Source organism: Numida meleagris, chromosome 2 (genome assembly GCF_002078875.1).
Source record: "Numida meleagris isolate 19003 breed g44 Domestic line chromosome 2, NumMel1.0, whole genome shotgun sequence".
NCBI lineage: Eukaryota > Metazoa > Chordata > Aves > Galliformes > Numididae > Numida > Numida meleagris.
Window position 1 is genome coordinate 130,846,792 of NC_034410.1, and position 14,874 is coordinate 130,861,665.

Consider the following 14,874-nt stretch of genomic DNA (forward strand, 5'->3'; position numbering starts at 1 on the left):
AGCCAATCGTCCCAGCTTTTACGTGATTTGTTTTATAAAACATGCATCCATGTGTGTCAGACTGCCAGTGCTGTATGCCATACCCCCAGCTCTGGATCCCCCCTCACATGAGTTGTGTACCACTGTGTACAGCTATGTACTTTTTTCACATTTATTTCACAGAGGTTTCCTAATGGCTCATATTTTGGATATCAGCTATCTTCTCAATATTAACTGAACATTTTTCTTATTGCTATTTTAGCAGCAATGACTGCAACAGTGTCTGCTCTGCTCAGTAGTTGCTGGTGTGAGAATCCACTCTGGGCAACCATTCATTGCGAAAATGTGCTCTGATGGAAAGGAATCCAGAAGAGAATAGAAAGAGGCGAGTTTGGAAGTCATGGTGCAAGAAGAAAAACAAGGATGGAACGGCTACAGTGGAGGGGATAGGGCGTGACATAACAATCTTCAGATATGTGAAAGACTGCTCACAAAGCTGAAGGAGTCACCTGGCCTCCTTGAGCGCATTGAACAGGCATAGAAGTAATGGAGTTGAATGACAGGAAGGACACTGAGGATAGTGGCTAGGAAAGTTTTGGTTCCAGGATTATGAGGCAGTGGAGGAGATCTGTGTTATTTGTCTATGTACTAGTCATCAAAAAAGTGCCTGGAAAAGGACCCATCAGGAATAGAAGAGATGCACCATTTTCTCCAGCAGGCTGGAATGGTTAGCTGACCTCCTGAGACCATTCTCAACTCAGTAATTTTGAATTTCAAGTGTGTTATAAAGAAATATAAGTACCTAATTGCATAAATATTCTTTTATTGTTTAAAACAAAAATGTGAATTCATTTTCTATCAAAACTATCAGCAAGTGCTGTTAGGAAGCCAGCTTTCTGTTATAGCCCATTTTCAGTCCAGGACTGCCATCTGGGAGTGCAGATTATTTGATGGATAGCACTTAAGCCAGCACTTAATTAAAAGCAGTAATTTAAAAAAATCATTAAGTAGGCCATCCATAATGAGAAGTAAGCACCTTACTGCAGCAAGATACCATACTCAATGCAATTGACTTGTAATTGTTCAGTCTTAAAATTACTTACTCATCCTCATTTTAGACTGCTCTTTTCAGTAGTCATTCTTTCTGTTAGCAGGAAATGCTTTTCAGGCATACTTTCTCCATTAGTATGGAGAACTGAAAACACTGCCCTCTGTCGCTTTGATTCAAGGGACAGGTACTTCTGCTAAAAGTTTAGATCCACTGGTGTTTCTAAGAACTCAATTAAAAGTTTTGCTTCTGTCCAGTCAAGGTGAGTATCTAATTTACAGCATTCTTCATATGGTAGATCACCTTTTTCAGTATATTTGTAAGACTTTGGGAGACTGGGTTCGATGTTCTGCTTACCTGTGCATTTTGGAGTAATGACAGTATATAGGAATAAATATGTCACCTCAATTTTTTTTTCTGATTATCAGTTGTTCAAAATAGGGCTCTGTCTTCAAAGTGCTAGAGGTGCTCTTAAAGCTGTGTTAAGTTTGTGCTATTAGTTCTGAGCACTTCAAATGCATTCTTCAAACTTACATCTCACTGCAGGAAAACAGCAGCATCCACAGACTTCCATCATGTCCCCGTCTTCACATCACTGTAATTAGACAAAGGATCTGGGTGAGGTATGGTATCTTACTTCTGACTTCCTGCTAGTTGTCGATTTAGCTTTTATTAAAAAGAAGAAAAAAAAAAACTTTTAGAAAACTGCTCAGAAAATTATTTTCAAATGTACCAATAAAATAAAGCTAGAACATTTCCAGGAAATGAGAAAAATGTTTTATGAGTAGGAAGACTCAGACAAAGAGGATTTATTTTTCTGCCACTAGAGACACAATAATCACGGACTACTGGTGCATTTTTCATTTTCTGGGGAACTCAAAGTATCAGCTATTTGTTATTCTTGCTCATTCACACATGAAGAACCAGAGCAACAGCTTCCATAATGTTATCATTCCCCTGGCAAACTCACTTAGGCAACCATATTCTTATGCCACTGGAGCAGTGGTGAAAACCAATATAGCAGTACAGAGAGTCATTTGGTTTTATACACTCAGCCAGATAAGTGCTGCTGCTGAAATGAACCATGGACATTTCCAAGGCTGTTTCTCCCTGAATTTATAACATTGGATAGAACTATGTTTGCATGGTTTAGAGATGTGGTTCAGACCAAAGGGGTGATACAGTACTGTTTTATCATGACAGGAAAGTCTGCAACAACTGAATGATAGAGAAATATGTCTGAACTACTGTCTTTACCAGTGCTCCAGCTTGTATTTGCCTGGTATGATATCACTGGCTGAAGAAACATTTCATTATTTCTAGAGATAGTATAGAAAAAAAAATCTGGAATGCCGAAATATGAGTTGCCGCCCAGCAAGTCTGTTGTGGGAGTTGAAAAAATTGCTTCAGCAGAAAGCCAGCTGTTACAAAAACCTCTTTTATAATCTGTTTTCGGGATCTTATGTATTCCTTCATGTTGAAAGCTATGATGTTATACTAATTTTTCAGTGACATCATCCAGCTGTAACACTACTGTACACAGGAGGAAGCCAGCATGTACATCCCCAATTCCGTCCTTTTCAAATTGCATTGATTCTCTTTTAAGATAGTCTTAGAAGAATCTTCTAATTGTAAATTGCTGGGATTTCTAACACATTATATTTCCAAATTTTTAGTTTTTTGATTGAAGTGCTCCTCCTGTGATAGAATGGCTCTCATATCATAGAATAGAGACATAAGGTTAGGAAAAGAGTATGACAGGTGGGACAAATAGAGGAAATGTTCCTCAGGAATGCTTTCATGCTTTCCAGCATCAAAAAGTCTTGATGAGTCAGAGGTTGCATCTAGCCTAACATGTTCAACAATCTTTCATGCCGCTGCACATCCATTTTCGAACCCATTTCTGTTTCAGTGTCCAGAACACTTCTGTGCAAGGTTCTCCACAAGCTAACTGTGCACTGGGTGAAGATAGCATACAGTTTTGTTAAATCTTCCTTCATTCATGTGCTGTGATTACTGAATAATAGTTCCTATTCATGTTGCCAAAACCATTCATGGTTTTGCTGGCATCTGTGGAAATGTTCAGTGTCAGTAGTTCAATTTTTCATATGCATCCACGCTTTGTGAGTAATACATTTTATCAAAGGTTAAAATTGATAAGTTAATAATTTCATCGTTTGTCTACTGCAAATTTTGTGCTCAGTGCAAGCCCGTGAGTCCTGAGTTCTATTGCATTCAACACCAGACATAATCTCTCTCTCTGTATCATAAAATCAATTCCCTTGGCATAGCTCAAGAGTGATTTCCTTAACGTTACAGCAGTAGTGGCTAGATCCTCTGCTGAATCTGACCCTTTGGTTCATACTAAGCAGTGCTCTTCAGGAGCACAATCTATCTGAAGCTTGTCAGTCTTTCATCCACTGCTGTAACCTTAGTCTAAAAGTAAAAGTGAGAATAAATGAATCCTAGAAATACTCTAGGCAACTCTCTTCTGTTTCTTTTGGTGAGTGAAATAAGAACTTATTAGAACAGATTTATTCCCTCTAGGGATATTCTGCTTTTCTTGTGGAAATGATCCAACCAAAACCAGCCAGATCTCACTTTCTTTGAGCTAGCTGCATAGAACAGACAGATCAGAAGAAGACACACAGTTTAGTTCACATTGTGTGAAAACAGTTTAAGAGAGTAGGTAACCAAGACTAAGTTAAGAAAGATGATTTCAGTATCTTTGAACACTACCCACTTTCAGAATCTATTTATTTTCTTGCCTTTTACAATGTGGTAGGAAGTATAAAGAAGAGTAGCTGGGGAGGTAGTTCTGTAGAGCAACCTACACACATGAGCAGTGTTATTTTCAAAGGCTAACTTTACATACGCTAACTGCATAGGCAGGCATATGGAAGTTGTTTCCTACTGAAATTGTAATGGAAATGGTTTTTTATATGTAAAACAGAGTTTAGGACATAGTGTATGTAGTGTTAGACTGAACTATCATGCTTTCATTTTTAGTAGACTGGAAAAGGGGATTAATAATGATTTTCAAATTTAAATTTGAATATTATACCAAATGCAACAAATTCTTCAGAGATGACTAAAAGATACACAGTCAGACCTGATTGTTGGCCTACCTAATGTATTTTTTAGAAGATATTATTTCATCCTCCTATCGCTGAACAGATGCAACCCAGGAATGCCAAGGAAGATTACATACAAATGTCAGAAGGAAAAATACCATTTTTCAAACAGGGCCATGGCTTGTTACTCTGAAGGAAAGCTCCAGTATCTTGGCATTCAAAGCAATCTCATTCAAAAGAAATCGTGGAAAGATGAGAGGGAAGTCTTTCAGCACAGGATGAGATTTAAATCAATCAAGCTGAGATTAAAATCCATGTTACCAGAGGCAAGATCAACTTTTATACAGAAAAACCTTTTCAATCCTCACCAAAAGAGACTAAATTTTTGGATATTAAATACTTGCAATAATGTTTCTGCCCAGAATTACTTGTTTTATTCAGTAGCTAAGCTTACTTATTAATCAGTCAACTAGCAAAACTTTTGGTCTGCTTCTTAAATAAACTTGAAAGTGCTTATCCTTCAGATTAAGTCTTTTAATTTGGCAAGTGTTAGTTCCTTTCTGCTAATAATTGAGATAAAATTTCTAGCCTTTAAATCCCTGTTTTATTCATTCTTTCGTGTATTTTGTTCTAGCGACTACTTTCCACTGTTTCTTCACTTATCCTGTGTTAACTTACTGCGCAAACTTTTGCTTTCCATTAAAACCTTCTGAGCTATTTTTCTAGTTGTATGTAAACTGAATTGCAAGTTCTTAACTTACTACATTCTAGGATTATGATCTCAAGTCAACAGTGCAAGAACTTGGTTTGACCAACATGTGAATCCTGTCTGTCTTGCATACCCTTTTTAGGGAAGCTGAGCTGTGGTTGAATAGAAGGTGTATGAGGATGGACTGTGGGTGTGGTTAGGGTTCACACTTGGACTACGGAGGCTGATTTTTTAACAGATCTCACAGTTCAGATTCCCTTGGCATAGATCAAGAGTGACTTCCTTAACATAACAGCAGTAGTGGCTAGATCCTCTGCTGAATTTCAGTGCTGCCTTCTGTAAATCATGACTAATTATGCTTCAGTGCTTAACTTGTATGCTGCTCTCACAAATGATTTATTACCTTTTATTCTGCAGTTGTATGCCCTGCAATTTCTGCCTAAAGCAGTCTTCATACTCTACACTCTTCTATCTCAAAGCCTTTCTTATAATCTGTTCTACTGTGCTTCCCACAAGATCTAGCTCATCAAATTAGGATCTTTGGATCTTTGGTTTAGACTCTGCCTTCTTCTCTGATGTTCTACGTTCATTTGTTCTATTCTGTCCCATCAGTGCTTACTACTTGAATCCATGTTTCTCCTACATTCTCATATGTAGCTTGACACCATAAATGTTAAAAACACCTCAGTATATTTTTTCAAGATGTACCATTTATTTATAAATTAAGGAAATTGTAGTGATTCTGGCTGGGATTAAGTTAATTTTCTTCAAAGCAGTCTGTGTAGTGCCATGTTTTAGGTAAGTGATCAAAGCAGTGTTGATAATATACCTGTGTTTCAAAATATTCCTCTGTCTGCGTGGTTGAATAGTTGGGAAAGGAAGAGTTCAAGACAGAAAAATCTCCTTAGTCAGGGACTTCACTCTCCTAAGAGGATATATGTAATTTTGAAGTTACTTAAATAAGTAACTGTGTAGAAGTATTATTAAGAATATATTACAATACCATAGTCAAATATGCTAGAGAAAACAGATTTTTATGTGAAGTCTGTGATTGACTCTTCACTTAGAAGTTGTATGTGTAAGTTCATTTATATCAATTAAAAGTAGCCACTTTGAGGAACTTCAGTTATGTGCCAGCAGTGTGCCCTTGTGGCCAAGAAGGCCAATGGAATCCCGGGGTGCATTAAGAGGAGCATAACCAGTACATCAGGGGAGGTTATTCTCCCTTTCTACTCTGCCCTGGTCAGGCCACTTCTTAGACTGAGTACTGTGTCCAGTTTGGGGCTCCCCAGTTCAAGAACGACAGGGAACTTCTAGACAGAGTCCAGCGGAGGGCTGCAGATGATGAGGGTCCTGAAGCATATCCTATATGAGAAAAGGCTGAGAGATCTGGGGCTCTTCAGCCTGGAGAAGAGAAGACTAAGAGGAGATCTTATGTATGCCTATAAATGTCTGAAAGGCAGGTGTCCAGTGAATGGGGCCAGGTTCTTTTCAGTGGTGCCCATTGATAGAACAAGGGACAACAGGCAAAAACACAGGAAGTGTGTTCGATAAAAACTTGAGAAAAAACTTCTTTGGTGGGGACGGAGCACTGGAACAGGCTGCCCAGAGAGGCTGTGGAGTCTTCTCTGGAGATATTCACAATGTGCCTGAATGCTTTCCTCTGCAACCTACTGTAGGGAACCTGCTTTAGCCAGGGGTTGGACTTGATGATCTCCAGACGTCCTTTTCAACCCCTATGATACTGTGGTTCTTTAATTCTGTGAAGTTAATTTCTCAGCAGTATATTTTAGTAGAAATGGAAGACAATGCTCTTTTAAACTCTGAACAATGAAGCATGAAGCAATGAAGACCATACCTTTTGAAGAAGTTGGCTCTTGAATCTTTGAACGTTCATTGTGGTATGCAACACATCATGATCTTCTGGAGACATACTGGATAACGAAATGATCCTTTTTCCATAAGTTTTAATTCTGCATTTAATTATACACTTCTAAAAGGATGGAAAGTACAACAGCCAGCAGCAAGAATATCTTCTTTAAAAATGACGCAATCAGTTCCAGTCTGTTAAAGTATTAGTTAATACATATAAATCAGTAGCAATCAGAGCAACAGTTAATATAAAAAATAACTATTTTAGGCAAAACTGTATTTCTTTTGTTAATAATTTGTGTAACACCATGAAAGTATAGACATTGCAGTTATCTCTGGCAGACTTCGAATATTTATTGAGTCATCCAGAAAGCTTGTACATTGCAATAACTTACATATCTGTGCTGAAAGAAAAAGATACAATCCATCTATTTGGGTACTTGATGAATCCCATCTACACCTCTGACAGGTATAATAGCTGAACTTTGTATTACAAGCAGAAGAACCAGAACAGGCATGTCTTTATACAGAAGAATAATTACAATGGAAATAACTTTAGATGATTTTGTACAATGGAAAAGGGAAACATGTTCGGGCAACTTCATCTCTGCTGCCATTCTCTTCTGACTTTAAGAGGGGTTGCTTTTCCCCTACAGTTCTGCAGTTTACATTTATATATTAATTTCCTTCAATTAATAACATAAAGAAAAATTACTTTTTTTAGTATGGAAAGTGACCATTCATCATCTCTTCATTCATTCAAAGTGTCTTAACAGCCTTTGAATTTACAAAGTTGATTTGAGTATATTGGCTAACCTCATATATATCATGGCAGCAAGAGGAACTCATTTTGTAAGAGAAATTCATTTTGTAAGAGGAATTGTGGTTCTTAAGTAGCCATTATGTGTAAATTGAGTTCCTGTGGATGTGACTACATAACTGACTCGCTTCGTCAGTGAAAAGCAGAGGTTTCTTTACCCTGCTTGCCACCTGTAGCCTCTTCAGTCAAAGAAGAGAAATAGGTGCTTCAAAGGAGCATTTCATTAGTTGTTTTATATGCCGCTGCTTTAGGATAGAATGAATCGCATCTTACACAGGTCCATTTGTCTCCCCTGGTTCCAAGGGAAGGCTAGAGAACAGCAGAGAAAAGGTATCAGCATTGTAAATATCTGTGGTTTGTCAAATGAATCTGACTTGCTTTGGAAAAAACACCAAAATAATTATTTACTTCTTAAATCAGTTTAGTTATTAGTGTTTGCTTACCAACGCAAAAATTTATTACCAATGCACCACACATATTCTGGTAACTATGAAAATGCGTTATACTTTTGGAATAACATCATTTGTTGTGGATATTGTAAAGAATTTTAGAAATACAATATTTAATTAATCTTCACAGAATCACTGTGAAATAGATAGGTGCTGTTATGATTATACAGTGACAGTTAATTCCTGCCTTGTGGGATTAAGCTGTTTGATACCAGGACACTTCATGTTTCCATGAATGTCTTAGAGGAATTTGGATCATACAGGAGTGCGTAGGTGCAGAGAAGGGAAAGTGTGTTTATTGATTTCTTAGCTCATAAACTGGAGTTTATTTGTGCCAAGGTTAGGAGACCAGGTCCTCTGGAGAGCTTTGGGAATGCAATTGTGAGAGAACTTCCATAGGTTGAAACAGTCCTTACTTCTCAATTTCAGCATGTCACATTTGCATAAGTAGTGCTTCATCAACAAGCCATAATCAGTTTTCCAAGGCTTACGAGTAGTTCAACAATGTGGCCTGAATACTACTCAATGGAACAGTTCCCTTGTTGCATACATGACCATGGGCCTAGAGACTAATGATATTTCATGACATTTTATCATTAGAGAAGACTGGATTCTAAATAATATGATCACATCTTACTACATTCAAGCAGGAATAAGCAATCATAATTTTTGTTCAATAGCTAAAAAAATAAACCTACTTTATCATATCTTGCAGGCTTTACTGTGAAGAGTAAGTCATCTCATAGATGATTCCCATACAGCATTAGTAATTCTGGATTTGGTTGACTGCATGTAACAAGAGGAAATAATGGTGTATAAGCAAATGTATGAATGTAATCACTTCAAACATCTATGAAGCTAGATATACTCATATTGATTCCCCTTGAACGCAATATTCCAATTACACTTGCTTCAGTGTCAATATCTTTGGTATTGTCTTATTAAAACTCCAGCAGGCAACACTTTTATAGATATCAGTAGGTGTATGTTTACGGGTATGAGGCTGTCAGAAAAAATCTGTTTAATGTTTCCAGTTTTTATGAGTTCTTCATTATTGTCAGAAAGAATTTTCTAGGGGTGATAATAGGTGAGCTTATTGATTTCACGTCTTCAGGTAGTATGTTATAGCTTTGATCAAACAAGTAATTTTCACAGAGAAGAGAGAATTCATAACCCATCAGCCTCCAGGATGTTTTCTTAGGTAGCGCTAATAATAAATTCACAGACTATAGTCCTAAATGGTTCAGAGCTCAGGCTTTGGGTTCCACTGGACAATTTCCAAGGAAATTTTATAACACTAATTCCACTTGATTTTGATTTTTAGGGTTATGAAGCCTAAATATTTTATCAGTTGCTGGGTTCCTTTCCCTTTTCCTGAGTTGTAGAGAGGAAGGCCTTTATCCTTCCCTTGGTCCTTCCCTTCTCTCTCTTGAACTAAGGTTAGAATTTAGAGCACTGAAAGTGAAAATTTCAGCTTGCATAGGAAAAATACAGTTGCATTCCAGCTCTAGACACTACTGTAACACCATTAATGATAATATATGTAATATAAATAATAACCTTAAATGACAGTAAAGCCATAAATAACCATAAGTAACCATAGAAGACTATAGTTATGTTGACAGGGAATGAGAATTGAAAAAGAGAGGGGAATCTAATTCTAATGTTCAAATCTACTCTTCAGTAATCCGAATGACCAATTGTTCTGTACTGAGGTTTTGAGTAAAGGGAATGGTAGGAACTATGAAGTACTCATGGTGGTGTGGTTCTTCTTTCTTTCCTGTACTACTACTTCTTATCCATACTTTCTTTCCTTGCCTTATTCATGCTGCTACCCTTTATAGCTTTCAGCTTCTGATTCTGTGGAAAAATCCGACTGAAGTACCTCCCTCTAAGAATGTTGTAAAAATTCTCATCACAAAAAATCTTGTGTAATTTTAAAATGCATATAATCCCAGCAATAACAAGGAGAAACCTTACAGTCAACCACATACAAATATTTTTCTGTAACTTAATATATATAAGAATTCTGAGATTGCATGCTTGATGATTGATTGCTTTGTGATTCAGTAAAACAATCCCTTTTGATTTGTCTTTCAAAGTATAATTAAAGGTATGTGCCTTTCTTAATGTCTCTATACAGTAGTTGTTTTCCAGAAAAAACAGTCTCAGTAGTCTCACCTGGATTTCCTTTATTTTAAATTCCATGCATAATAACAAAATTACTACTACAAAAGTTTTAATTAGATGGTTTGTGGAACAGGTATTACTTTTCCTTAGGAGTTCTCTCTTGTTTAGTTTTTATTTTATTTTCACTTGATTCCCCTCCTATGTGAATAGACAGTGGCTGCATCCTGTGTCAGTTGCTCTCTTCCCCTTCCCTCTCCCCTTCCCCCTTCCCCCTCCCCTTCCCCTTCTCCTTGCCCTTCCCCTTCCCTTCACCTTTCCCTTTCCCTTTCCCTTCCTTTTCCTTCCCTTCCACTTTCTCTTCCCTATCCCTTCCCTTCCCTTCTTCCCAATTTTTGTTCTGGGATCATCAGATTTAATAATTACACTGAACTATATGAATCAACTCTCTCCTACTCCTTTATTGCTGCTATTTTTAATGATTTCCAAAACTTCAGTGACTCAAATTTCAATGCATTCATCTGAGCCTACTGCTTTGAGCTGCTTCAACAACAGCATGTAACTGCCAACCTTTTTAAACTGCTCTGGGTTAGAGACTGCCTCTGTGTGAGAGAAACCTCTGCTGCTCATTTACTTCAAAACCATTGCTTTTTCATCGCTCCAGCTGGGACATATAGCTATATTGTAGCTGCAAGGCTGGACGATTTAGATTGAACATCATTAACTAAATCAGAGACAAGACTTTTTTTCTGGAAAGTGATTTATAGCAATTTTATTTTCTCTGGCCTGTGCTTATGATGTTCTTTTTGATTATTTTTTTTTTTTAAAAGAGCCCCTCTCCCTGTTTACCAAACCATCTTTTAAATTATTCATGTGAGGCTTTACTGTCTGGATAGGTAGGAAAAAGATAGTTCTCAAATTAATTTTCCCGTTGGCTGTTTTCATGCACTTGACACATCATATTCAGGTTAGCTGCTGTTTGTCATAATGTTACCTATCTGTGTGAGTAACAGACTGGAAGTCAAACAGATATAAAAATGAAACAAGTAAAAAAACCCTCATTGTTATAACAATACTACAAGCCTATTTCTCTTTTGTACCAGCTGAAGGATGTATCTGTGAGGTTCTAACCATGATTGCTCTTGAAAACAGATTTGAAGGAGATGACAATCTATCCCTTAACCCCAAAGTAAAGACTAAGACAAGAAATCAGAAAAGGAGAAAAACTTTGGGGAAATCTGTATGTACTCTGCTGTAACATACATGCTGAACATACGTTTTGGCATTCTCAGAAGGAAGTCATGCTTAGATCTCTTTCTGGAGACCTCTTGCATTAATGATATGTGAGATGCTGAAGGTGGCATTTGTTAGATGTCTTGTCTTGACACCTGCTGAGCTGGAGTTCTCTATAGCTGCTTTCGAGTGGAACTGAGGGACGTAAGTAAGCAACTTCTCTCCTTAAAGAAAAAAGTAAAATTTAGCATTATTTATTCCAGTAGAAAAGTTTTACTAACCTCATTAGAGGCAGGACCATACCATGAGCCAGGAATAGAAAAGTCAAATGTAACAAATTGTCTGCTTGGAGCAGTAACATATTTAGGGTCTTCTGAAATACAGATTGAGTACTCTTGTGTTCAGTTTTTTCCCTCTCAGTTCCTTGATGTTATAATGATTGATCCCACTTAAGGAACATTCCTGTGCTATGGGTTGGTATTGATTCTTATTATATAAAGGGTAACAGGAAGGATAGATGGAGTTTGATCTGGAAGGAGTATGGAATCATAGAATCACATATGGAATATGCAATCATAGAATCACAGATTAATTTGAGTTGGAAGAGATCTTTAAAGACCATCAAGTCCAACTCCCCTGCAATGAACAGGGACATCTAGAGCTAGATCAGGTTGAGGTCTCATCAGTGCAGAGTAGAGGAGCAGGATCACCTCCGTCACCCTGCTGGCCATGCTTCTTTGGATGCAGCCCAGGATACAGTTGGCTTTATGGGCTATGAGGACATATTTCTGGCTTATGGCCATCTTACCATCCACCAGTACCCCCAAGTTCTTTTTGGTAGGCCTGTGCTCAATCCTTTTGACTCTCAGCTTGTATTGATAGCAGAGGGTTGCCATGACCCACGTGCAAGACATTGAGCTCGGCTTTGTTGAATCTCATGAGGTTCACCTGGGCCCACTGCTTGAGCCTGTCTAGGTCTCTCTGGATGGCATCGTGTCCCTCAGGCATGTTGACCACAGCACACAGCTTGGTGTCATCCACAAAATTCCTGGGGATGCACTAGGTCCCACTGTCGATGTCATTGTTTAAGATGTTAAAAGACCATCAGTCCCTGTGCTGACCCCTTAGGAACACCACTTGTCACTGACCTCCATCCAGACATTGAGCCATTGACCACCACTCTATGGGTATGATCTTGCAACCAATTCCTCATCCATCAAACAGTCCACCCATCAACCCTGTATCTTTCCAATTTGGAGAGAAGGAAGTTGTAGGTGACCTTACTGAAGTCCAGATAGAGTGCATCAGTGGCTCTTCTCTTGTCCACTGATGCAGTTACACCATCACAGAAGGCCACTAGTTTGGTCAAGCAGGATTTGCCCTTGGTGAAGCCACACTGGTTGTCTTGTATCACCTCCCTCTCTTCCACGTGCCTTTGTGTGGTGTCCAGGAGGATTTGTTTCATGATCTTTCCTGGCACAGAGATGAGGCTGACAGGTTGTTAGTTCCCTGGGTTCTCTGTCCTACCTTTCTCAAAATTGTGTTGATGTTTCCTCTTTTCCTGTCATCAGGACCCAGTGGTTTGATGAACTGTAGGCATTTATCCTCCCAAAATGGGGGCTGTAAAGTTTGCCATGAGCATCACATATAATTTTAATTAGTTTTTGTGATGCTTCTTTGCATTAACCACAAAATGCGCGTCCACAGGAACTGCACAACTGCTCTGCCCAAAAGTTTTTCTCATCCAGCTCAAGACAGTCTCTGAAGATAGATCCATTGGCTGAGGTGGGGATGAGTCAGTGGTTGGACTTGATTACCTTGGAGGTTTTTACCAACCTTAATGCTTCTATGTTTCTATGATTAATTTCATACCACATTACATATGCAAACATGCATCTGCTGCTTGGCCTCCACTTATTTCCTTGGGTTTTGTATCACATGTGCTGGTCCTGAGCAAATCTCACAGGCACCCTAAGGAACAATAAGTAGCAGTAACCCTTAAAAAACAGAGCTAAGCCTAAAATATCCATGTTAAAATAACTCAAGCAGTTTATAATTAAATGGATAAAATTTCAAATATAGAAAGACAAACTAAAAAAAAATCTCATATAAGGATAATTATTAATTCTAATCTACCCAAAGATTTTACTTGAAATGAAAACGTGACTTGTACTAAGGCAATTCATTTCCAGCTTTTTTCGGTCTTTTTTTGGTCATGAGGTAGCAGCCCCACCTAGTGAATGATTAATGAATTCTTAAAATCCACTACACCAGAAGTGTTGAAAGCAAATGCTCTTTTTTTTTTTTTTCCTGCCTATATATTCTGTTTCTACTATCAAAGAGCAGAGTAACTCTTCACTTCATGAATGTGATATGTAAAATTTACTGGTGGAAGTGAAATCAGAATCAGGCCCAGTGGTTTGCTGTCACATTACAAGTTCAGTTATAAGCCTCAAAAGTTTCAGCACTGAGATATGATTGAGAGTAAATGGAGCATCAGTGTAGCACAAATTTTGGTGTACAGAAGTGAGAAAGAATATTCCTGTGTTTTCCAGAGCTGTCAAGGAGAAAAACATATTATCATGTTAAATACATCACCTAACTAGGTAGTTGCACTGGAATTAGTGCAGTGAAATATCATTGGGAGACAAAGAAATATGAGCAAGTTTGAAGGTACTGGGCCTCATTCTTGGTTGGAATAAATTGGAACAAGTTGTAATAAATGAGTATAAATTTCTTTGGCTTGAGGCATGGCTTTTATACACCTGGAAGCATGGCTTGCTAATACTAGAAGAAAAGATCTTGCTGACAGAAACAAATTGTTCCTGCTGTTCCACTCAGTTTATATGGCCTTTAGAAAATTTAAAACAGCATGAGCTCAACTTTAACTTAATGTAATTTTAAATAAATAATAAAAAAGTTGTTTGCTTGTTTTTGTTTATTTACTTTTTCTTTTTTTTTTACACTTTACTTAACTTTCTATGGCATCAGAATACCTTAGAACATATTCTAAATGTTGAACTCCTGAAAACACATGATACATCATTTTAGGGACATACCTTTACAGATTTAAGTGCTTCAACTAGAAAGCTTTTTTTTTCTCTGGGTTTTCTATGTAGCCCTTCACCTCGTTCTAACAAGAGGTTTTGTACAAAACAATTACTGTGGACACAAGAAGTACTGACCATCACTAAAAGCAGATGAAGAACAAGAGTAAGCAGCTGTGGGCTACAGATCTTAGCAGCAGAAGTGAGATTTGGCCTTCCCCTTGGAAGATGCAATGAAGACACACTCCACTTGTGTATCACTTGTGCACCCACATGTGCACCACAATGGCTTGTACACTCTGTATCTTAAACATGAAGGGTCTTGCTGTACTGCTTTTACTTAACCAGTACATTCATTCAAGGTCAAAAAGAACATCTGTAGAGAGTGGAAGCTGAAACAGGTTGCCTGGGAGGACTACACAGAAATAGTTTGAGCAGCCAGGGATCGGGTTAGGTAAGCTATAACCCAGACAGAATTATATCTAGCGAGTGACATAAAGGGGAACAAGAAGAAAT